At 38.1% G+C, this 23,788-nt stretch overlaps 2 protein-coding genes and 1 long non-coding RNA gene across 7 annotated transcripts in view; 2 read left to right on the plus strand and 1 right to left on the minus strand.

The window, feature by feature from the left end:
* Positions 1-400, plus strand: part of LOC136845762 (uncharacterized) — a 1,272-nt gene extending 872 nt beyond the window's left edge. Inside the window, exon 1 of the mRNA XM_067116009.1 lies at positions 1-400. This exon is cut by the window's left edge and continues 872 nt beyond it. The gene's annotated coding sequence lies outside the window, so the exon portion shown is untranslated.
* LOC136845770 (uncharacterized) overlaps positions 1-15,081 on the minus strand; it is a 23,583-nt gene extending 8,502 nt beyond the window's left edge. The window contains exon 1 of the long non-coding RNA XR_010855251.1: positions 14,552-15,081. This is a non-coding gene — a long non-coding RNA (uncharacterized lncRNA). The remainder of the gene's footprint in view (positions 1-14,551) is intronic.
* Positions 9,052-23,788, plus strand: part of LOC136845766 (uncharacterized) — a 20,737-nt gene continuing 6,000 nt past the window's right edge. Inside the window, exons 1-4 of one of the 5 annotated variants that reach the window (XM_067116017.1) lie at positions 9,052-9,211; positions 12,630-12,743; positions 15,129-15,254; positions 17,199-17,265. The gene's annotated coding sequence lies outside the window, so the exon portion shown is untranslated. Of the gene's footprint in view, positions 9,212-12,589; positions 12,744-15,128; positions 15,255-17,198; positions 17,266-23,788 lie in introns of all 5 variants that reach the window. The other 4 variants (XM_067116016.1, XM_067116014.1, XM_067116018.1 and 1 more) reach the window with 4 other exon arrangements.

A 23,788-nucleotide genomic window follows, 5' to 3' on the forward strand; every position in this document is an offset into this window, starting at 1 on the left:
TGTATTCACCACGTCTTACTTTTATAGTGTCAGAAGACGAACATCAGTTTGTACAAAAATGTGTGACCAAAGAAAACGTTTCGTGCTCGAAAATGCCTCTGCAACAACCATAGAAAGTATTAACTTATCATCGCTATTAAATCTTTCCCATTTTTTACATTCAAGAGTAATGGGACAAGCAGTCTTTAATTTCTTAAAGAGAAGGTGAATACTCACTACCACGTTTCTGTATACAGTATATAATTTACAACTTACTTCACGAAGTATGCTGAGTGTACTATATGATTTGTTAAAATCTTCATTGCTTACCAGAAGCAGCACAGATGTACTGTAGATAATTGTAATTCCCGCAATGTATATTTATATAATGATAAATATAATAATTATACCTTTCTGATTATTTAGTATTTTTATATTAACCAAAAGTTGATAGGTCCGGGGGTAAGAACGTTCATGATAGAATTATAATGAGTCTGAGGCTGTTGACAACGGTTAGAAATTTGACTAAAGCGCTGCTTGTTTTCCTCGTGTGAATGACCAGAGTGAATGAGTTGATTCTGAACGGGGACTTTCACATGCTGTTTGACACATTACTGTTTGTATAATTCTTTAATCATTCTCGACCGAACCAACAAATGATTGACATATTAAAAAAATAATGTTAAAGAAGTGTCGACTTATGTCATGCTCAAACTTCATCTTGTACTTACAACTTTATAAAATCCTTTCTGTTTGTTCTGTTAGGCCTACACCTGGTGACACTGGTTGCTCTTGCAACCAGAATTGAAAATAACTCACAAAACACTGCAAGGAAAATCGCGGACGTTTGCTCTTGAGCGCGTCCTTTCCAACAACAAACGTAACCTCATTCTGTTGCAGTTTTCATACGTGCACAAACAAATTTTAATAAAAACATTATGTGTAGTATCAGAAACTCAGAATCGGTCAGGGAAAACTATGTATATTTTCCTTCTTTACCAGTGTTCATAAGCAACAGTACGGCCACGTGTTTTTCCTTAGATGTATAATATCTTCAGGGCATCAGGTTCATTCACGGCCGAACCTCGGACAGGTGAAAGTGTGTAAATAACTGGGTAGTTTGGAACTCAGCTTCCCCGTCTTTCAGTCATGTAACGGGCTCGAGCTCTGAGTGCACTCAAGCACATTTACTTTTGCTTAATGTTATTCTATCTTTTCTATGTCTCTTGTTAATTTGACCTTTTCTATTTATTTGGTTAATTATTTTTATATCATTTACTTACAGAACTATTTTTATTTTTCCACCTCCTCTGCTCCTTACACATTTATGCACTAAGGTATTCCACGCTAAGAAGCTTTCTAGACTCATTCTGAAAGAATGTATATACATTATGGATATAATGATAATAAATAACTCACGAACATTTAAGAATTATACGAAAAATATAATGAGAAAACTACACCCTTATATTTTACATAGGTGTTAAGTCTTAAAAAATGTACCTAAGTTTCGTTTCCTGTGGGAAACATAACAATTATTATTATCAGTTTACCATGAAATACTCACAAGACTTAAACTACTTAGCAGTCAGATATCGCTTGACACAAGGACTCGAAAACTAAAGAAAACCTGGAAACAATCTATTCAGGTTTCTTCTGCAGAACGGAAGTGCTTTTTTTTTTTTTTTTTTTACATAGGCATGGCCTTGAACTTTCATTCTCATATCACGGTCTTATTGTGTTTACAAACTTAAAAGTTCTGTGTCTAGATTCTTCGAAGTTATCCGAGGTTAAAACCAGAACTTCATCTCAGAATCACTATTTTCGGCCCCGAAATTATTCATATGGATTGAATTCTTTGATGGGTGGAAATGCGTGACCAATAAAAATGAAAGCGGGGCAGGTAACGGATCTCGCTAATCCTGAGAGTTTATTTACACTTTCTAACAAAGTACCTTAGTACTAGGCCTCTTTGTTGAAGAGAATACCTTTAGTACCACAAACAGCAATATGTAGTGATCAAATCCATGGTTAAATTGAAAGTAACCGGGATACTTATACGTATTAAAACGTGTCTGAAAGCGTGCTAAACCTTATCCTACGTTTAGAATCAATCAGACTGCTAAAAATCAGAACATGTGCCGTCCCAAATCAAGCAAATACTAATAACTAGAAAAGTATTCTGCTATTGTACAAAACTATATTTCTATAAAACATACTGATAAAATAGTATATATCTCTCTCCATAAAAAAAGAGAGAAAAAAATAAAACACCTATAATGACTGTCATTCAGTCCACTGGAATTAGCAAAAAATACGTCTTGAAACAAGGTCATCACAGTTCAGTTAAAGCAAATCTCTTCGATTATTGACTCGACAATGATCGTAAAAATGTGAGAACCGCTTTTTATGACAGCGAGGCTGAAGTGATAAAAGAACCATAAAATGGAGAGATAAAGAAATTATTTTTACCTGGTTCACTTATGTTATGGTCTGCTGCTTTCAAGTGATGCAGAGTTGACGTTGGCGTTTAAAGATTAAATAAAGCACTTGGAAAACGCATTGTTTACATAAAAATGTCAAAAGTACTTTAAGATTAAATTCCAGTTATTGCTGAGGAAGAGTGAGGGAGCATTGTCATTTATTTCTTTGCGGGCATAAAGTAATTACTAGACTCTATATTAGGTATGAAGGTTACATGCAATATAATTTACGAATTTCTTCAGTTTTAGGATTCCGTTTTAAGGCCATTTATCATTTTGTCTTAAGAATTCATCTTATTAATGACTAAGTTGTTAATACTTGCTCGGATGTAATCTTAAGGAAGGCGTGAAAGTTTGGAATTCTAGATAATTCAATGTGTTGTAAAACGGGTCGAGGACTCTAAACAGATATTTTCATCTTTTTAATTAAGGTCGTATTTACTTCATATGAATGTTTGATCGTTGTGTTTTTTCTTACGGCTTTGTTGGCTCCGTATATAAGATAGCCGGATCACGCAACATATAAAAATACAAACATGAGTAGCAACAGTAATAGTAGGGAGCCTATTGGTCTCAGAGTTTGCTTTTATTGGGCGTTTTCTTCAGATGGAAAGACCTTCAATGAACTGAAATGATCTTCCCTGGACATCACTATCTTATGAGAGAGAGAGAGAGAGAGAGAGAGAGAGAGAGAGAGAGAGAGAGAGAGAGAGAGAGAGAGATAGATGTAAGGTTAGCCTAAGTCGCAATTACATGGTAACTTTCATATGTATGTATTTTATATATATATATATATATATATATATATATATATATATATATATATATATATATATATATATATATATATATATATATATATATATATATATATATATATATATATATATATGGGCCGGAGCTGAGGCTCAGAAGTATACATCACGAAGGAGGTAATAGGGAAAGGCATCCTCATCCTCTAACAGTTTATTTTCAATGCCGACGTTTCGCGACGAATTCCAAGTTGCATTTTCAAGGCTATAAAATATAATTTGGGAACATTAATAATAATTTATGGAGATATGCAATGGCAACAGCTCTTTATGAAGTAAAAACATTTAAAACAAAACACCTCATTCCAAGACAAACCCGTTATAAGTAAAAAGAGTCCACTAAAATTACTTCCTTCGTGATGTGTGTGTATATATATATATATATATATATATATATATATATATATATATATATGTATATATATATATATATATATATATATATATATATATATATATATATATATATATATATATATATATATATATATATATATATATATATATATATATATATGAAAGGCCGTCCCAGGAGCGTAAGTCCACATCGAAAACGTAAAAAGAGGAACCATCTGATGAAAATAAGAACACAACGCAAATAATGGCTGACTTACAATAATACCAAAATTTGTGATCAGTTGAAGCTCAAAAAAATGTTCTAACAAGGCTGACGCGTAGACGATTCGTAAGAATCTTCTGTCTGACTATCAGAATAAGTAAACAGCTAGTTCTTCATCGCGTCACACTAACATGAGCTGAATGAATTTGATTTTCGCTTCCCTTACAACTTATTATGAAATGATTTTTACGAAAGATGAAAGCACATTGTCAAATGCGCTAATTTTGTTATCATTTCTAGAATAAAAAATACATCATGACTGGATCTGATGCAAGACATTTTGTCGGTGTTTATAATTCAAAGACAGTCATAATAATTACTTTTTCTCATCATCATTGTATTCGTAGTCTTTAATTCGTGTATTCAGAAACCACAAAACAATGAAAAAATTAACTTTGGCCTAAATCAAACACGTTGTGCAGACAACAGACAATACTCCAGTTTTTGCTTGGGTCAAGTAAATATGCATTCGCTTATTTCAAATAATCTGTCGTTCAGGAAACGTAGTTTATAGACTAATTACTCAGAATGTGCGTTGCCTGTCTTGCAGCAAAACCTGACACGCAATACATAACACTAATATAATTTTCTCTTATTTAACAGAAAGGAAACTTGGCTTCGTATATAAGCTTACTTATGGAAAGACTTGGTCTGTTCCTCCCATTAGTTCTCAAATATTAATTCACTGTCAATTGACGTCAGTCAGACCTTGCCAATCGGCATTTTAAGGTCAAATGCAGCCAGCTCCAGTTACCTCTTAGCAAGGTTAATCGTGTTCTCGTTGATGCCAGCAAAACACTGTCACCTTTTCTAATCATGGTGTCTTTAACGTTCTCGGATGGGTTTTTTTTTTACAATGAACTCCTCCACCTCCATGATAAAGCTTCAGATTTTCATGTTCCTTGTTCACCCCTCTCTCTCTCTCTCTCTCTCTCTCTCTCTCTCTCTCTCTCTCTCTCTCTCTCTCTCTCTCTCCCTATCATACTAGTTTTACTTTTTATTTACAGATAAACGGCTCAAATGGCACTGGATGCTGTCCACTTTCGCAGCTTCGAACTCCGATAATTTTATGCGTTCAAACACATTTGAAAGAGAAACACCACAGATTCAAATCAAAATAACTATTTTCAGTTAAGACCATCCACTCGCTCTGATACTCATCATGCTAATATTACAACTACCAATAGAACAAGTCACATGAAGTTGTTTGAGTTCGTGATCACCCTCTAACGGACGAAGCAAATGCATGGTAAGCATAAGCATTCGAGTGGCGATCTCTGTCCCCTCTCCTTTATTCGTAGCGTAAGACGGGTTGCACTCATTTTTAAATCTTGTCCTCGTCACTGTTTAATTAAGTTTAGTTGTGCACCAAGCAAGTCGCACATTGCCTTGACATTTCAGTGATTTTCTCTCTATTTTCTTTCTAACTCCCTCATGAAGGACAGGTACATGGCTATAAAAATGAAGGTTAATTCATAGAGTGAAATCGAGTCAAAATCAAAATTACTGTTGATGCATTCATATGCGCATAGCCATCACCAAACATGCAGTCTATTTTGCTTTACAGAAAAAAAGATTCTCGTCAATGGTCGTCTTTGGTTAGTAGAAACCGCACTTTTTTTTATGTAACCCAGGTATAACTTCCTGAAACTTTCACAATGAGTGGCAGAATGAGAAGGAAGCCATACTACCAGAAAAATCTTGTTTTTAAGATTTTAACAGCGAAGTGAAGGACTAATATGTTCAGGCCATTCTGAAACGTAAAAACCTGTTAAAGGAACGCCAGTCAGCACGGGAATGGATGCCAATTAAAATTTAATCAGAAATAAATGACTAATCGACACTGTTCTGGGGCCTAATGAAAAGGATTTAACCATCACCATTATTGGAGCTATTAACTATAAATAATTAATTGACAATGTTATTAAGGATCTTAAGCAGACATAATTATGAGCCTATTACAAAGAAATCATTAAGGGCCATGGATATAGAAGGCCATTGAAAACAAGTAAAAGACCTCGTAATTATGGTTATCAAAAAATGCAGTAACTGACATGATTATAAAAGTTTATCGAAAATAATACATTCATTGGCCAGGTTGTGAAGGAATATTGAAGATAAGGCATTAAGTGACACAAGTATGAAATGAAGTGTTATGGAAAACAAAACATCACCGAACAGTCATGAAGAACTCTTTGAAATGAATTATTAACCGCTATTGCTCAGAAAAATACATGGACGCTATTTGAGTGAGGCCCAGGGCTCAAAGAGGCAAATAGTAAGCTCTCCCAGATTGCTGATGCTGGTCTGAGGGCCAATGGCGCCTGGAGGTGGCTGAGAGAGAGAGAGAGAGAGAGAGAGAGAGAGAGAGAGAGAGAGAGAGAGAGAGAGAGAGAGAGAGAGCAGTTTGCTTTGGGGTCTGACATGAAGCCGCCATGAAAGCCAGTCTGTGGTTGAGGGAACCGAAAATGAAAGTTCTCATGAAATGGACCTGTTTCTACGTGGAATAGACATCACGGAAAAATTTCCCCCGATTGTCTCAATTACCTCATTAAAATGTTGTACATGTGATCTGAAACTGGAGTTAATGTTAATTAGAAGCTGCGTATTATCCACCAGCACTTGGATCTCCCCAGGCAAGACATAGTAAGGCCTCCAACACTCCCTCCCCCCCGACCCCAACCCTTAAATGGCGGATTAAAATGAATATCAATATCGTGAGTATTGGAAGCTAAGAGAAAACTTAGCTTGGCTCGATAACGTTTACTCAAAAAGGGAATAAAAATGTTATTGAGGCAACAAAATTGTGCAAAAAAAGTTGATGTTTCTTTAAGTTCATACGAGCAAGATGAAGGAAATAGATTCATTTCAATTTTTCTCTGAAAATGGATGTATATGTAAATTTGAGCTCCTGGTTGTCTGTTTGTCTGCCTCTCTCAATTTGCTCTCCGTCCAGATCTCCACTCAGCATAATTACAAACTAGGTCTTCATCTTTCTAAGTTATGTATAGTTATCAGTAGGCCGAATGTACAGATGAATTACTTTAAGAAAAATGTACCAAACTTATATTTTATTTATTTCAAGGAAGCATTGTAAAAAAATTTTCATACATGTATATTGGAAGATGACGGTAGATATTCAAATTAAGCATTTATTACACCCAATTTAACCAGTCCCATTACTCGAATAGTGAAGTCAAACATCACAATGAAAAATATTTTCAAAATCTTTTAATGTAAAAAAATCTAAGCAAGATTCAAGCCGCTTTTCAGATCATTACAGCAGTTGTAGTGCTATTTTCAACCAGTAGAATATTATCTGCAACTTTCCAAAACTTGGGTCAACTTCTTTCTAAAACATGTGACAACTTCTTTATAAAGCACGTGACATTTAAACACTCATGTTCCCCTTTTCCTTTTATTCTTCGCCTAACTTGGATAAACTAACGCATCTACTACTCGCTTGTTAGAATTCCCTCCTTCTCTAACGTTAGCGAATTTTTATGCAGCCAGGCCTCCCGTTTTGTTTTAAAGAAAGCAAGTTTCACTTCTCTCATAAAGTTCCTTATCCTTATTTCTCAAAATGACTTTCCAATAAGACTCCATCATTTCCCTCTGTAGCTTCAGATCCTCTGTCAATGGTACAAATATTAATCTCGCACTCTAATCGATAATAAAATCTGTAACAATCCATAAAAGGTAGCAACAGGATCCCTAGTATTAACAGACCATCTCTTGCTCACCACTCTTAAAAGATTCAGTAAAATTGCAATGAACAGCTGCCATGGCCAAAAGGAGCTCAAGAAATTAACATTTAACATACAATCCTCTGCAGTAAAGTAGCTCAATGAGTAGCATGAAGGAATCAAAAGTATCGTGAAGAATGGTAGAATACAAGGCTAATGGATCAAAGGACTACAGCACACATAAAAGGAATCCAAAGGTTGAGCGCGTGTTTAATATAGTGGTCCAAAACGCTTTGCAAACATTGAAACCTAGAGTGATATCAAATAAAGATTTAAGAGATACAGAGGAACTGCAATATAGAATGCTATGAGGAATGTTTGAACAATGATTGTGCATCCATTATGGACTAACTTTAGAATCTGGTATGCAGCCCATGTTTAACAGGTTAGAAAACACGGAAATAATGTTCCATAAAGTAACGCAACCTGAAGATGAAGGAATAGTAAGGAAAATGCCGGGTCTGTGGATAGATTTGAGTAGGTATGTTAATAAATCACAGAAAGGGGAGACAAAGAAGACAATAAACAAAGAGTAGACAAAAAATTATTAGGAAAGATACAAGAAATGAAGAAGTAAAGAAGTATATAATGAAGTAGATCAATTAGTACAAATAAAACACTTTGGATAATGGTCTTCGGTTGGTTGGTTTAGATTAAACTGGCCCATAACAGCACGGGGTCTTGTCCAAATACGGTCTGTAAGTGTAGTAAAATATTGAATGGTGTTGGTAGCATGGGGAGGATCTCTGGAATCGATCCCGAGACCAGCATTTTGACTTATTATGAAATTTAATTTATAAATATGACCGGTATGCAATGAAGAGGGCAGTCTTAAGCATGCATTCACTTGCAAGGGACTAAATGCAAGCAAGGGGCCAGAACATTGTCCCAGAAACCTTTAAACATCCCGACAAAAAACTGAAATTCCATTTGACAAACAATATGGGTTCAAAATCCTGTTTGCCTGGGTAGGGGTGGGGATCAAGACTCGAGAAGGATGCTATCCATAGAGTAAAAGTTATCTTGAGAAGATGCCTTTCCTGTGGACCAAATTAGAACAAGCTGGGTTAAAGGGACTGCTAGTAGATTAACAACAAAATAAAATATTACTTTGTAATGCTAGTTACTAGAGGACGCGTGAGGATAAGAGGGGACTAGGACAAAACACGAAATCTGCTAATAACTATGATGAAAAACGATGCTATCTATATAGAATTATTAATCGGCAAGAGGCAAAACATTAAGGTTTTTCGGAAACCGGGTTTGTTGAAAATCAGGAAAATCAGTAATACTTAGAAGTATTTACTTAAGTAGGAGTGAAAATTAAAAATCTTCCGATTATTTGAGAGATCTTAAGTTTTTAATAATTTTAGTAGTGTTAGCTGGGTGAATGCAAAGGATCGAGAGAATCAGGAAGAAGAATATCATATCGAGAAAACGACAACAAACACCTACTCTGTTTATCGCCTAGCTGTCAAATTGCCCGTTGCCAAAGAGACCTGGCAGAATATCTGCCGTTTGTCAATACACCGTTATCCCTGAATGATTGCAATAGCTAAGCAAATAAACTATGTGAGTATAAGCTAATCTTCATTTATATGTTAAAAGGTAGGGTACAGTAAGAAATATAAGTAGAATACTTTAGGTAATTCTTTGTGCTACTCCCCAAGCCTATCGTGGTAGACCAGTTAAGATAGGGCAACCTGGTCAGGTACCGGTTAAATCAGCCCGTTGGCAGGGAAACCCGGGACAGGTCTAATTTACCTTTTACCTTATGCTCATAACTTGATCAATCGCGTCGTTGCAACCCTTATAGGCTAGCTAGGCTGGTACCTTAGGCGTACCATCATCAGTTTAATTATGGAGGCCCATTTAGTGGACCCCTCATACTCGTCAGTTTCAGGTCATAGTTTTCTTACTTAACTACCCATAGGGGTAGTGCTTTCAGTGAGATGCACTCTAGGCATTACTTAAGGTTCTTTGCAGCCTCTCTTTGACCCCTAGCTGCAACCCCTTTCCTTCCTTTTACTGTACCTCCATTCATATTCTCTTTCTTCCGTCTTACCTCCACCCTCTCCTAACAATTGTTTCATAATGCAGTTGTGATGTTTTCCTCCTGTTACACCTCTAAAACCTTTTTACTCTCAATTTCTCTTTTGGTGTTGGATCACTTCATAGGTCGCAGCACTTGGCCTTTGGCCTAAATTCTTTATTCCATTCCATTCCATTCATGCACAACCTGTTCTGTGTCACAGGCTAACTGTTCTGTTGTTTAACCCAGCCTTCATGTGCAGCCTATTCTTAAATGTCTTACTGGGTAAGCCTCTATTTTTTTTTTTTTACCCTGTGGTCCATCTTAATAAATAGTCTTGTTGGTCTGTATTAAAGTGGGTTTTTTTTCCTATGTCTATGTTGCATCATAGCTCCTTTAATCCATATTTTTCTTTGCTTCTCTTTGGATGGAATTAATGATTTTGGGATATAATTTGGTACTACCTATTAGCATAATCTAATGTTTTTCTGTGGTTTCATATTTCAGTTGTTTTGTTTCACACATCCAGTGTTAAAAAAGTAAACTCTTTATTTTTTTTAGACGCTTCACCTTTGTATTTCTGGTATGATCTGTGTCCTGTTATGTATGGACCATGGCAAATTGACTACGTATAGGAGATACGCATGCTACGCCTAGATAGTTAATGCAAAGGTGGAGAAGGGAGACAGGCCCAAATCTGCATTTCCTGTCAAGAAGTTTCAACAGTAGAGCATTTATTAACTGATTTCCCAGTTTTTACCCATGAAAGGAGAGCTACCACATTCTATGGCAGGTCCATAAGTGAGATACTTGATAGTAATTGTGATATCAGTAAACCAATGTTGTTGTTAAAGAAAATTAACTTTTATTTCAGAATTTAACTTATCAGACTTTACAAATGTATTTAATTCTTATTAAAGACTATATATTTTTTGGTAAATTTTTCATCTTAATTCATAGTTTTAATGGATTTTAGCTAAATAAATGTTTGATTTTAAGCGCTTAATGGCCATAGTTGCCCCAGTGCTTGGCATGTATGCGTAAAATCTATAAATCAATCAGTCAGTCTGCATTGCAGTTCTTTAAGTTGTAATCTCTCTCACATTATGGGCATATAGGTTGTCTGTTATATTTGCCCTGCTCATGTCCAAATTTCTGGATTTTGAAGGATCTTATTAAATGGTATGGCATAAACATTGCAGTATTTACTGGGTACACGGTTTCTGATATAAGAGCATTGGGTACAAATGGCTTATGACCACATATTCCTCCTCCTGTTTGGTTATAGATTTACTTGTATTACAGCAACCATTTTTTTAAATGATTTTAAACTTTTACCAGTTCTTTGAGACATGGTTTCCTTATATTTTAAATACAGTATTCTCTGATTTTCTCTTCTTCTTCTGATGTTTGGGGCCTTTTTTATTAGTTTAAATGTTATTTCTTCACTTTTCTTCATGATCTTGCATTTAGCAGCCAGTAACTTTGTTGTGCTGGAAAACTCTTGCATGTTCATCTTTTGCCTGCTTAGTACAGTGTACTGGAATTCCACATAATACTGACAGTCTGATGCTTTTTTCTGTTCATTAGCTTTTTCTTTCTAGTCAGTTACTCTGCAACCTCATTAGCTTTTTCACCGGATGTTGATATGTAACCCACTCATGCACACTGGTCTGTCTAAAGATGACGTTATCCTTTTTGTTGTTATCACTTGAAGACCATTTCTGCTGCTTTATTATATTGCATTTGGTACCACTGGTTCCAGACTTCGCAGTCTGTCCAGGTTTCATCTTCTGTGTTACAAACACAACTATAGTGACATTATCAACATTACCTGTATTATCTACTCACCATATTGCTACATTTTCATTTTCAATATTCTTTTCACTAATTTGTCTTTGTTCTTTTTCTTTTGAATTTTATTATTATCCCATGCTCATTTTTCTTTCTGACCATAAGGATAGTAATTTTTTCTGTCTACAAGGAGCTTGCTTTCAGCTTGTCTGCTCAAGGCAACACAGAACACTCATATAAATTTCTTGACAAGAATATGAAGCACATATTTTTCTAAATGCATAGCCTAGCTTGTAGTTTGTATATTTTATTTTACTATCATTGCTTGCGTAAACAATTGTTGTTCCTACAGGGATACAAACCTCCTCTTTTCATATGTGGAGTTATCCCACTGCATATATGCAGATGGCTGTTTGCGACTAAGAAAATGAAAAGAATAATGTAGGTAGGCATGGAGAATGATGCCCACCCTTTCTCGGCTTGCCTACTCCATTGTTTTTTGGCCGTGCTTACATATAGATGGGTGAAATTGAAATTTATAATTAGATACTGTATAAATAAGACTTGCTTCTATACAGTATCAAGCTTGATGTACAGTATATATGTAGTTTTTGATATATTGGTTGGATGCACAAATTATAACTCTGCTTACTCATGTTGCCATATTAATTTGGAGTTCTTCAAGATGCATTAATTCCAGTGTCTACCTTTTCATAATTATGTGTATCTTTAACTCAAGACTATGGATTTGTCATATTTTTCATTACTCAGCCAGTTACGTGAATCCTTTTATGTTTTTCTTCCATAGGATGTTTGTTTCTAGAATTTTTTTTATCAGCGTTTTCTTGCCAATTTAGGTAATAACATTTCTAAAACAGTCCTTTAAGAATAAAATTGCTTCATTGCAGTCTTTCACAAAGTATACTGTCTATACAGTTATAGGTGTCCTTTATACAGAAAAGACTGTATATTTAAGAAAAACTATTTATTTGAGGTGTATTGTACATGTTCTCAAAACAACAGTTTTGGAGGAAATAAGTTTCTTTAAATGTTATATATACAGTGCTAAAGTTTTTCATAGTTTTCTGTTTGATATAGGTGAATTTGACATTAATTTCCTACAGATATGTTTGGCTAACCCATTACATCCTCTGTGTTTGACAGCAATGGGGATCTCAAAGGGAAACCATAATCTTAAGTGTCAGGTTAGGTCGTGGGGAGACCTGAAGCTACCTATTCCTATGGGAGTGGCTACAAAGAGGATGACAAATAACCAAGGTATTTAAGTAAATGGTGTTTTGTGTGATTTATGGTGCCCGAGGTCTTACATAGTTCATGATAATTTAGAGCATCCTAGGATAGGTTAAGAGGATGGTGTAGGCCCCAATAAGCAGGCCATGTTGCTCTATGCCAAGTGAGGGTACATCCTTGTATTTTACTAATTTATGCTTTCCTAACTAAAAAACACTTGCCATAAACTTTTTTTATGAAAATGAATATGAAGTTTGTAGTACAGTGTTCATATAAAAGACTCACAAAAAGTATGGTATATTTATCTTGATCCCATGGTTTTTTTTTAGGACACTTGAAATATAAGTCATATATATTGCCAGAAGCTAGGCTTTGTTGATAAGGCTTCCTGTTTCCAAAGAGCTGATGATATTAAGGCTTTATGCTTCATATGTGTTCTACTACAGTATTTGGAGTACTATTGCCTTTCTGCTTTGATGTCAGCCATTTCCAAAGATAATAATATAGACATAATTCATGAAGTGGTAATTTTCTTTACTCAAATAATGTTAATTGTGCTTTGGATTACTGCTTTAAGATATTCTGTTTGGTTACCTTCCTTAAGCTCTAATTCAACAAGGAACTTTCATTATTGCCTACAGAGCCTGCTCCATTGTTGAGCATCAGGTTCCATATTCTGTAAAGGTGCAATGTCAAAACTGTGGGCATATAGGTGTGTTGCTGTAGTATCAAGGCTGCAGTGATCACTGTTGAGTAGAAAATATGTCATCATAGTGGTTCAGTTGGAAATAAGTCTGCATAGTGGCTCAGTTGGAACCAAGTCAACATCTGTTTGTGACATCAACTGTGAATGAAGTTATTAATTACAACCACCATAGCAGGCCTGTGAAGTTCCCCTGACTCACCATCCTGCTAGTAACTGACATGAGAAATGTTGAAGCAGTACCATCAACTTTCTAATGGAATCATGGCTGTGCAGATGCCCTCCCAAAACAATGAGCTGGTCTTTTCTACCCAGTCAACACTCAAAGCAGTGATCACAGTGAGCTGGTCTTTTCTACCCAGTCAAATCAGTGATCACAGTCATCTTGGTTCACTGGGGCTTCTTTGTTCTTGCAGAGGTTGACTGCATTGGTGGGGAGGAAAAGGAGTTATTCATAGAAACATCATGTGGCTAGCCAGAGTCAGTCTTGCCAGAGGCCTAGTTAGGACATGAACAGGTAGGCCAGGCATTGATTGAGGCAGGTGAAGAGTGCCCAAGCAGGGGAAGAAAGTGGGAATCAGGCCAAGCAAGTGAGGAATGGGAAGATTGTGCAATGTGAAAGCAGATGATGAGCTAATAGGCTGGGAAATAGGCAAAGCAGACAGAGAACAGACATCTGAACAGCAAGCAAGGTGGGAATGGGTAGGTGTCACAAGTAGCGGGAAGGGTGGGCACTGATGTTAAACAGGCAAAGAGTGGCAGAATGCTGGCAATCCAGGCGATGCAGCAGACAGCTAGAAGGGTCAGAGTGTATAGGCAGCTGATAGGTTGGGCAGTAGGCAGAGTGGCCAAATTGGGAGGGAGGGTTGGTTGAAGTAGGTTTAGATAGTGACTGGGCAAAGCTGTGCTTGAACAGGCTTCAGCATGACAAATGCATGGGTAAATCTGCTCCATCAGACTGCCATGAGTGAATGGGAAATAGGCCCATGTCTTGTGCTGAGCCTGGGCTGTTGCTCCAGATGCTCATTTTGGCACTGAACAACAAGGAAACAAGAGGGTGGAGCCTGGAGTACAGTATTTTACAGTTCACTCAGGTACCATGGGACTAAAGACTGAATTTTGTTATACTCACTCAGAGGATCTGTGGTTGAAGATTAAGACTGAAGTCTGGGCAGATCCATTCACCAGAAAAAAATTGCTGAATGAAGATATTAAGGTTGAAGAGAGCCAGCTACTCACTGACTTTGGTTATGTCACCAACAGGAACAGGCCAGCCATAGAACTCTAGGAATAAAAAAAAAGAGACAGATTATTGAATCTTGAGTAATTGCTTAACTATGATTGTTATCTAATTGGAATGTTACAAATCGTATCAATCACTCTTCCGCAAGTGGTTACTGTGTCTGAAATCATTTTTACTATTAGTAATGTGAATTAAATCCACCAGTGAATGACTTCACTTGTAAACAACATGGAAGAAGACAAGGTTAGGGAGTGAATATTGCTATTTATTGTGCAACTGTAATGAAAATGCAGTAACCTCTGGATTATTTGTTCTTATAGGTTCAAATTGTGACCTTAGGAATAGTGACTAGGCTAGCCAAGGCTAGGCTAGTAGGCTACCCTATAATCTTAATTTTACTTTATACTGAATCCAAAGAAATAACAATGATTCATGTTGTCTTATTACTGATATATATTGTACACAGAATAACAAGAACATGGAACTTTAGCAAGCAAAATGTCTCACTCAGGAACTTCATCACAGTAACCTAGCCAACTCAGACCACCTATTTATGATCATGTTACTATCATCAAACAGAAGATATCAGAAGGTACTGTATTGTGTAATGTACGTATGTATGCAAAATGATGCTGTGTATGTGCAAGTATAAGAAGAAAGTAAAAAAAAAAAAAATACAGACTGTAATGGTGAATGGCAGTGGACAATACAAGCGTAGTGCTATCACATGACATGCTTGCTAGACTATCCCTTTATTTACTTTCTCTTCAGTTACCATTTTCCATGTACGTACTGTACTGTACAGTAACGCAGTCAAGATGGTACACAGTTGAATTATAAATTAACCATATGCACTGTACTAGTATACATACTGTATAATTCACTCTAGACTGTTAATTGAAAAACATATACAATCACCCCATTCTTCCCCTCCCATTTCTCACCAATAAGCCCATCAACATACAACTTCCTCATTGAGTTAATCATTGTACATACTTTGATGAGATAATTTGTATGGCTTGGCAGAGGTGTTTTTTGTGCTTCTACAGTATTTGGATGCTTTGATCTTTGCTCTTCAAATCCATCCACACAGTGTGGGCTTTTATTGGCACTTGAAAATTATTGTGGTTATGAGCATACTGTAGTGCAGTTGATTGAGGGATTACTGTATATTCTATCTGAGAAATGTAATAAATTCCAACTGTAACAGAAAAAAAATTACAATTCTTATAAAAGGTTGATTTAGTGCCGTAGTTAATTAATGTTAATAAACTACAGATTTATACTGTGAAAAGATATACCATTTCCAGCAGGCTATATATAAGTGCATGGAAAATATGCTCTGACAGTGACTACAGGCTGATGACCAATTATAACCCTCCATGATTTATGGGGACTCAGCATTGAAATGTTAACCAACGGGGAAAGTAAGTTTCATATGTGGATAAAATAATGACGAAGGGGAGATGGAGATGGCTTGTTCATGTTTTTTGCACTGCTCTGGTGGAAATAGTACATTATCTTGTCAACTATGCCTCTCTTGGCACTAGAGAAGATGGAAGGTCCAGACATACTTGGATAAGAATTATGAGATGGGAGACTGAGGTGAGTGGGGATTTGTGGAAATGAAGCACAGGAAGGACATAAGAGGAATTTCACATAGTCCCTTGTGTTACATGATGGAGGTGATGATGATGTATTAACGGGTAAAATCCAAAATCATCATATATGGCAAAATAATATTTCATATATGATGATAATGATTGTGTTATGCAGAATGTGTGATGAATATTTGTGCAGACACAGTGATTTGGGTGTCTGGTTTATAAAAACAAAGTTGAGAGTAAAAAAAAAGCATGAACTGACTCAGACATGGAGGCAAAGAAATAACTAAATAAGAAACATACAGGAGAGATGAAAAACTTAGGGTAATAGCAGAGTACCAGATAGCACAAGTTACCGCACTGATGAAAAACCTTATTCCATGAAAGCCTACCATCTGGAACAGTGAAGATATTTTAATAATATATGTTGTTACATGTAAAGTTGTTTAGGCATGGTAAATGAAAATTATCGCAATAATAGCACAATGAATTTTCTCCAACAAGGGGAAACCATTTGGCGAAGTACAGTTGATCACAGAACACTAAGCATCATTGATAAAGTATACTGAAATATGTGAAATATCTGAAATGTGTTAATAATAATGAAATGATTTCACATAACCATTGATCTTTAAGTACAAGTGCAGAAAAGGAGAAAAGTTTGAAATATGGGAAAAGGAACACTTAAATCCATATGTATTCAGGAGATTAAGAGGCCTTGATGACTGCAAGGAGAGACACAAGTGAGATTGCTTCCTTTCTTGTACCAACAAGCCAGCAGGCTATCTTCTTTACATTGCTATTCAGGAATGGTGTCTTGGATGAAGCGTGATTGCGCAACACACACATGTATGCATGTTAGGGATATTTAGAATTGAGGGGTATGTATTGAAACAAACAAATTGCCAATAAAGTGTTATTTTCACTTTCAGGTACAATAATCAGACTTTAGAATGAGTAAAGTAAGGATGTAAATAAGCTTCCAGACTTTATCAACAGGTAAGGTTCATCTTTTATTCAGTAATTTATTTTGTATGATAGCTTTTCTTATACTGATTTGGGCACACAAATCAGGCTTAGGTTGAAGGTTTGCAAATCATCTTTTAAACTTGCCAATGCCTTTTTATATTTGTTCCTATTAGAATACAAACCATCACCTTTTACATGAGCTGGAAACAATTGTTGGAGCTTGTTAATAAGGTGGTTAATTGGTGGCAGGGAGGTAAGTGGTGGGGCACTGCCTACTCACTTGCTGGTACTAATCCATCACTGTTTTTTTTTCTTTAGCTTTTGTTGAATCAAAACGTCTTTGATTTACATGCAGTTAGAGTTCTTGACTGGGTTGTGAAGCATGATGGTATAATATCCTTTATTGTTCTGTGTTCATTGTTTGTTCAGTTTGTCAGGGATAGAAGAACAATGATCTTAGTTTTGATTTGTTTGTCTAGCAGTATCTTAGTACTACTATAAACATATAGACACTCAGGATTGCCATATTCTGACAATCGCAAGTGCTTATACAGTGTATTAAATTTTGTCTTTACAGTAAGATTTTCATTTGAGTACTAGAGAACCAAATTGATCATTTTAGGAAGTTTCATAAATTGCATTGTTTACAGATTTGTTCATTTGAAGATATATGAGGGGAATGTTGAGTTACTGTCTGAAGGATTACTAGACTTTAAGAAAAGATCTCGGTAGATGGCCTAGCATGTGCATGCTTTTCACTACCCATTCCATCATATCTTCTTCCATCTTTGGGTCATGAGGTTGTATGCCTACTGGCTGAAGTTGTTTTGAGTGATAATTGCCTTGCGAATTTTTTCAGAGCTACACCATGGCTACACCTTGGAAGTTTACAAACAAATGAAGGAATTGTCTCAAATGTAGTTTAAAGCAATTATTCAAAGTGTTGCCATGGTATTTTATTTACTTTCAAGTATAACCCATCTTGGAAATTTTTGTTTATCATAACTTGGCCAAGACAAAGTAGCATATAATAGATGTATCTATAGACAGGACAAAGCCACACAAATTGTAGAATCCAGAGAAGGTCAGAGTATTACTGACACTCTGAGAGCCACTGCATATAATATAAACCTATGGCTTTGTCATAATCAGTTGGTATTTTTGAAACAAAAAAAATTTATTTGCTCAAGCAAAGAGTAATCTTTCCAAATAAGACTCTTTTTCATATCATTGCCTGTAAAATAAAACTCTGCTGTCTTTCACTATCAGATTGGATTAGTAAATTATATTTTTATATGAGTAACTTATCCAGTTAGTTACTTAGCTAAGAGTTCCTAACTTGACAGCAGCTTCAATTTTGAAATTCGCGGTAGTGATAGTCTTTTGTTTATGTAGGTGACTAACCCTGCCCACTTTTGGGGTGAGAGAGAGAGAGAGAGAAACAACTAAGCCAAGAGCTTCACTTTTGTTTCTGTCAGCTTAACAGCAACACAGTGTTAAGAAAGCAGCTCGATTTTGGTTTTTGGCTTGAGATTCTTACCTTTTGGTGATGTATTTTCAGCTTGGTAGCCTTCGGATTTGTATTGTTTAACTGACATATATATTGTTTTTTCCTGAGTTTGACTATTGTTCTCTTAGGAGATTTAATTATTTTTTTGTCTCTGTTAGCTAGTAACTATGTCAGACTCTTGTGCATCGAGTATTAGGTATTGCAGCATAGGCTGCAATACTTGCATGACCAAGACATGTTACAATTCACACACTTTATGTACAACATGCAGAGACAAATTTGTTCAATTGACTTGACTTGTGAGGAGTGCTGTGAATGGGACGAAAGGAAATGGAAGACTTTAGCTTCCCACCTATCCAAGTTAGAAAGGGATTGTAAGAGAAAAGCAGCTGCTAGAGCTGAGATTAAATTAGCAACTCTAGACGTTACTCAGGAATCTAGTGAGGTTAATATTCCTTCTCTTCCTTTTCCTTCTAAAGTGACTCCTCCTACTTCCAGCCCTCCTCCTGCACCACCGATCTCCGCTCCTGGTTCCCTCGCTCCCGACCCAGATTGCTATGCCGAGTTGTATCAAAATTTTATAAGAAGTTGGGTTTTCTTGCTAATACAGGGGCACAGTTGGGTGATTCAATGTGTGTCCCCATGGACAGATTCAGTGCAAAGTGCTTAAGTGATGTGTTTGTGGAGGAGGTAGCTACCTGTCCCACCAATGCTCCTAGGCAAAGGTACTGACATACTCCCCCAGCCCCAGGAGGAGGCATACAGGAGGCCCAAGGGAGGTCGATGAGGTCTGTCCATGGGTAGTTGCTCCCCTCAGTTGCACCTGTTTTCCTGGGTGTCAACAAAAGGCAGCTGTTGGAAAGGCGTACCTAGTGTGCATCATCTCTTGTCCAGTTCGGGGGATTCTAGCCCTTCTCATGAGTGCTAGTGGAGATTCTTGGATGAATCTCGTCCGTTGAAAAGGTGCGTGCCTCTCAGGGGACCAGTCCCCTCAGTCGTACGGCAAGAGGTTCAAGGAACGATCTGGTAGCCCGCAGCCTTCGTGCAGCAGTGGGACAGTCCTGAACGTTTTTCTCAGCCTGTAGCTCCCAGACCATCATCAGTGTCCAGCAAACGTACTAGTTCTTCAGCCAACGGGGATCCTCTTCATGATAGTTCACGGTCATCTTTTGAGTGGCCATCTGGGACTGAGGAACCCCCTTTGGCAGCCGAGCACTCATTGGTGGCTGAGCGCCCATTGACAGCTGAGCTCCAAGTAGCGACCGAGCATTCAATAGTAGCTGAGTGCCCAGTAGCACACACACACACCCCTTGGTGCCCGAGAACCCTTCGACGCCAACTCACTCTCCCATGGTTGAGTGTCTGCTCCTGTTTTGCTGACTTCTTTATTGAAAAGCCTGTTTTCTTTGTCTCCTCATTTGACTTGTGCTTCATCAACTCCCAGTTTGGACCCTTCCTTGGCACTGCTGCAGAAGCGGTTAGACAATATTTTGGGTATTCTTAAGAAGTCGACTTCTTCCTCAGTAGCGTCTGAAGATCCCTCACTGTCCCCAGTCTCACTGGAAGAGGAAGATTTAGGACAGGACTCCACCCTGTCGGCTTATGATGCCTTACTGAATTATTTACAGGATAATTTTCCAGATTTCTTCGCTCCGGCAGTCCTTTCTTCTCTGGCTTCCTCATTTATGATGAGTGACCTAACTGGGGATTTGTCTAGACTTCCTAAAGTGGTTTTATCTTCTTCGTCTAAGAAGGCTATGGGAGAAGTGGATAACTGGCTTTCGGAGAAAAGATGCCAGGGCAAGGCATGCTTTAGTATTCCACCTTCCTGTCTTTCAGCCAGGGGATATAGGTCATATGCGACCAAAGAGGCTTCCTCCTTGGGAGTGGCTGCCTCCTCCCAAGGGGACTTCTCTGGTCTCGTTGATTTGGCCCGTAGGTCGGCTTTTGCTTTGACAAAGACTATGTTCTCTGCATTGGAGATTGACCATTTGCTCAAGAACATATTCAAAGTGTTTGAAGTTTTTAGTTTTCTGGATTGGTCCATAGATGCCTTGGCAAAGAAGATCAGAGATTCGGATCTTCCTCAGAATATTGCTGCTGGTTGGAGGAATGTTCACTCCTGCGCCAGTAAAGCAGTCAGAGACTGTTCTTTGGATATATCTTCCCTTTATGCTGTGGGGGTTTTGAAAAAGAGGGAACTCTGGATTTCATTTGTATCTAAGGGTGTCACTCCTTCACATAAACCAGCTCTTCTCTTCTTGCCCTTGGATAGTACGCATCTTTTCCTGCAAGCAACAGTAGAAGAAGTGGCTTCTCACCTTCATTAGAAGTCAACACAGGACCTCCTCTCTCAATTCTACGAAGTGTCCGAGAGAGTGGAACACCGCCTCTTTCAAGTCATCTCCTCCTCTTCAGCCTCAACCCTTTCGAGGCAGCAGGCAGAGATCGCAGTCAAGACCGTGAGCTTCTGTACGTTTCGCCCCGCGTTTGGCCAAGAGACCCTCCACCAAACTTACAACCCCCAAGTGAGTTTTCAGTCCTTCATGCACCTGTTGGGGTCAGACTCCAGCTTTTCTGTGAAAGGTGGAGAATGAAAAGGGCAGATCAATGGGTGATCAAAGTATTAAGGGAAGGGTATTCTATTCCCTTCAAAGAGAAGCCTCCGTTATCCAGCTCTCCCGTCAAATTGGTGCCTTACTCCGTAGGATCAACGAAGTATTTAGCCCTCTTGGAAGAAGTGTCGTCTCTTAAGAAGGTGATAGAAGTGGTGGAGAATATCAAGTCCAAGGGCTTTTACAACAAGCTTTTTGTAGTACCAAAAGCCATGGGAGGATGGAGACCGGTATTCGATGTGAGTTTCACATGGAAACAGTTCAGTCTGTCCTATCACCCATTCATCAAGGGGACTGGATGATATCTCTCGATATGAAAGATGCATACTTCCACATTCCCATTCAGCAAGACTCAAGAAAGTATCTGAGATTCGTTTTTGGGAATCAAGTACAGGCAGTCCCCGGTTATCAGTGAGAGTTCCGTTCTGATGGCGTGACGATAACCGAAAATGCTGATTTTCGGCACTTATCACTGCCGAAAAGCACTGAAAATCGCTGATTTTTGGTTATCGGCACTGAGAAGTGGAAATGGGTGATTTTTGGTGCCAAAAATTGCTGATTTTTGTCACTAGACAAGCCCCGTAAAACTGGATCACTGATAACTAGCCCGCCGATGACTGGGGACTGTCTGTATTCCAGTTTTGAGTGCTAAGTTTCAGCCTGTCAACAGCACCACAGGTGTTCGCCCGAGTTCTTGCCCCATTAGCCAATTGGCTTCATCTGCTGGGAGTGAATATTTCCCTATACCTGGATGATTGGTTGATTCGTTCATCCACGAGAGAGAGATGCATGGAGGACCTTCAAAGTACTTTGCTTTTGACACAGGATCTAGGTTTGCTGTTGAACCTTCAAAAATCCCAACTGACTCCTTCTCAACAGATTCTTTATTTGGGGATGGAGATCGACTCAGAATTTTCAGGCTTCTCCATCCCCCAAAAGAATAGAAGCCTGTCTGAAGAAAGTCAACCTTTTCCATTCCCTACAGAAGTGTTCAGCCACTCAATGGATGAGTCTCCTGGGCACTCTGTCATCGATCGAACAGTTTGTGAGGTGGGGAGGCTGCATATGAGGCCTCTGCAATTCTTTTTAAGAGTCAGTTGGGATTGCAAGATAAATCAAGATGTGCATTTTCCCCATAACGCAAGAGATAAAGGAGGACCTACGTTGATGGAACTCCACAAGCAGACTTTTGGAGGGAAAGTCTCTTACTGTAGTGAACCCCGACCTAGACTTCTTCTCCGACATGTCAGATCTAGGTTGGGAGCTCTCATAGGGAAAAGGAAGTTTCGGGAGTTTGGTCCCAACAGGAGAAAAATCTCCTCATAAACATCAAGGAACTAAAGCAATTCATTTGGGACTGCAACACTTTGCAAGAGAAGTCCACAACAAAGTAGTTATGATTCATGTGGACAACACAACAGCCTTAGCTTATATAAGACTCCAGGGGGTGACACTCATTCTCCCTTTGTGAGACAAAGACTCCAGGGGGCTACACTCATTCTCCCTTTGCGAGACAGCCAGGAGTCTCCTACTTTAGGCAGATCAGAACTGGACCCAGCTGTTAATGCAGTTCATTCAGGGGAAGTGCAACGTTTTGGCTGATGAACTTAGTCGTCGCAAGCAAATTCTCCTGACAGAGTGGACCCTGGACCGTCGGGTATGTTCTGACCTGTGGAAGTTGTGGGTGGTGGATTTGTTTGTGACTCCCAGAAACCATCATCTCCCCCTGTTCTGCTCACCATTTCCAGACCCTTGAGCCTGGGTGACCGATGCGATGATGCAGAATTGGTCAGGCCTGGATGTGTATGCCTTCCCTCCATTCGGGATAGTGAGGGCGTTACTGAAGAAGCTCTAGTCACATCAAAGCACCAGGATGACACTGGTAGCTCCCTTCTGGCTGAGGAAAGAATGGTTCCCAGAGCTTCTAGTAGACTTCCCACGCCTTCTTCCAGCAATCCCAAGTCTACTCAGACAACCCCATTACAGGAAGTTTTATCAGGACATATATCGGCCCTGACAGGGTTTCGACTGTCCACACTCTTGTGAGTGAAAGGTTTTTCAAGAGTTGCGGCAGAAGCTATTTCTAAATGTAGACGACATTCTACTAACAAAGTCTACCAGGCAAAGTGGGCAGTGTTCAGACTTTGATGTAAGAAGAATAACATCTCTTCTTCTGAAACCACTTTAGCCCAAGTGGCAGACTTTCTTCTTTACTTGAGATCCGCCAGGGGCCTTTCTTCATTTATGATAAAAGGATATAGAGCTATACTTAGCTCAGTCTTTAGACACAGAGGTTTAGACATTTTTTCCAACCAGGATCTCTCAGATCTTATTAGCCTTTTGACACAACCAAGGTTAACAAGGAGAAGGCATGCCCTTGGTCCTTAGACGTAGTCCTTAAGTGGCTGTCTGACTCATGATTCAAACC

The sequence above is a fragment of the Macrobrachium rosenbergii genome, chromosome 14 (genome assembly GCF_040412425.1).
Source record: "Macrobrachium rosenbergii isolate ZJJX-2024 chromosome 14, ASM4041242v1, whole genome shotgun sequence".
Lineage (NCBI taxonomy): Eukaryota > Metazoa > Arthropoda > Malacostraca > Decapoda > Palaemonidae > Macrobrachium > Macrobrachium rosenbergii.